This window comes from Calidris pugnax, unplaced genomic scaffold (genome assembly GCF_001431845.1).
Source record: "Calidris pugnax isolate Ruff unplaced genomic scaffold, ASM143184v1 scaffold13, whole genome shotgun sequence".
NCBI classification, from domain to species: domain Eukaryota; kingdom Metazoa; phylum Chordata; class Aves; order Charadriiformes; family Scolopacidae; genus Calidris; species Calidris pugnax.
This window is the reverse complement of record NW_015090810.1, coordinates 11163613-11163876: the sequence shown is the minus strand read 5'-3', so window position 1 is coordinate 11163876 and position 264 is coordinate 11163613. Positions and strand designations below refer to the sequence as shown.

At 73.1% G+C, this 264-nt stretch overlaps 1 protein-coding gene across 3 annotated transcripts in view; it reads right to left on the bottom strand.

Annotated features, from left to right (window-relative positions):
• Nucleotides 1-264, bottom strand: part of ZADH2 (zinc binding alcohol dehydrogenase domain containing 2) — a 26031-nt gene that overhangs the window by 24866 nt on the left and 901 nt on the right. The gene's annotated exons all lie outside the window — the stretch shown is intronic.

Genomic DNA, 264 nt, shown 5'->3' with positions numbered 1-264 from the left:
GGGGGGGGGGGGGGGGGGGCACGTTTCGTCCTCGGGAGTCTTCGTTTCATGGCGAGCCGGTCACGGCGGCGGACGCGCAGCCCTAGCGCCGGCGCAGGATTTACGGCGTGTTGTGTTAAGCAAAATGTCACCTCCTCGCTCCCCGCCCGACCCGGCTCCGCTCTAAAAGCCGCCAACAACTGCGGGTTCGCGTCCTGCCCAGCCAGGCCCAGCACGGCCGGGCCGGGCCCGCTCCGCTCCCTGCCCCCTCCCCGCCCCGCCGCC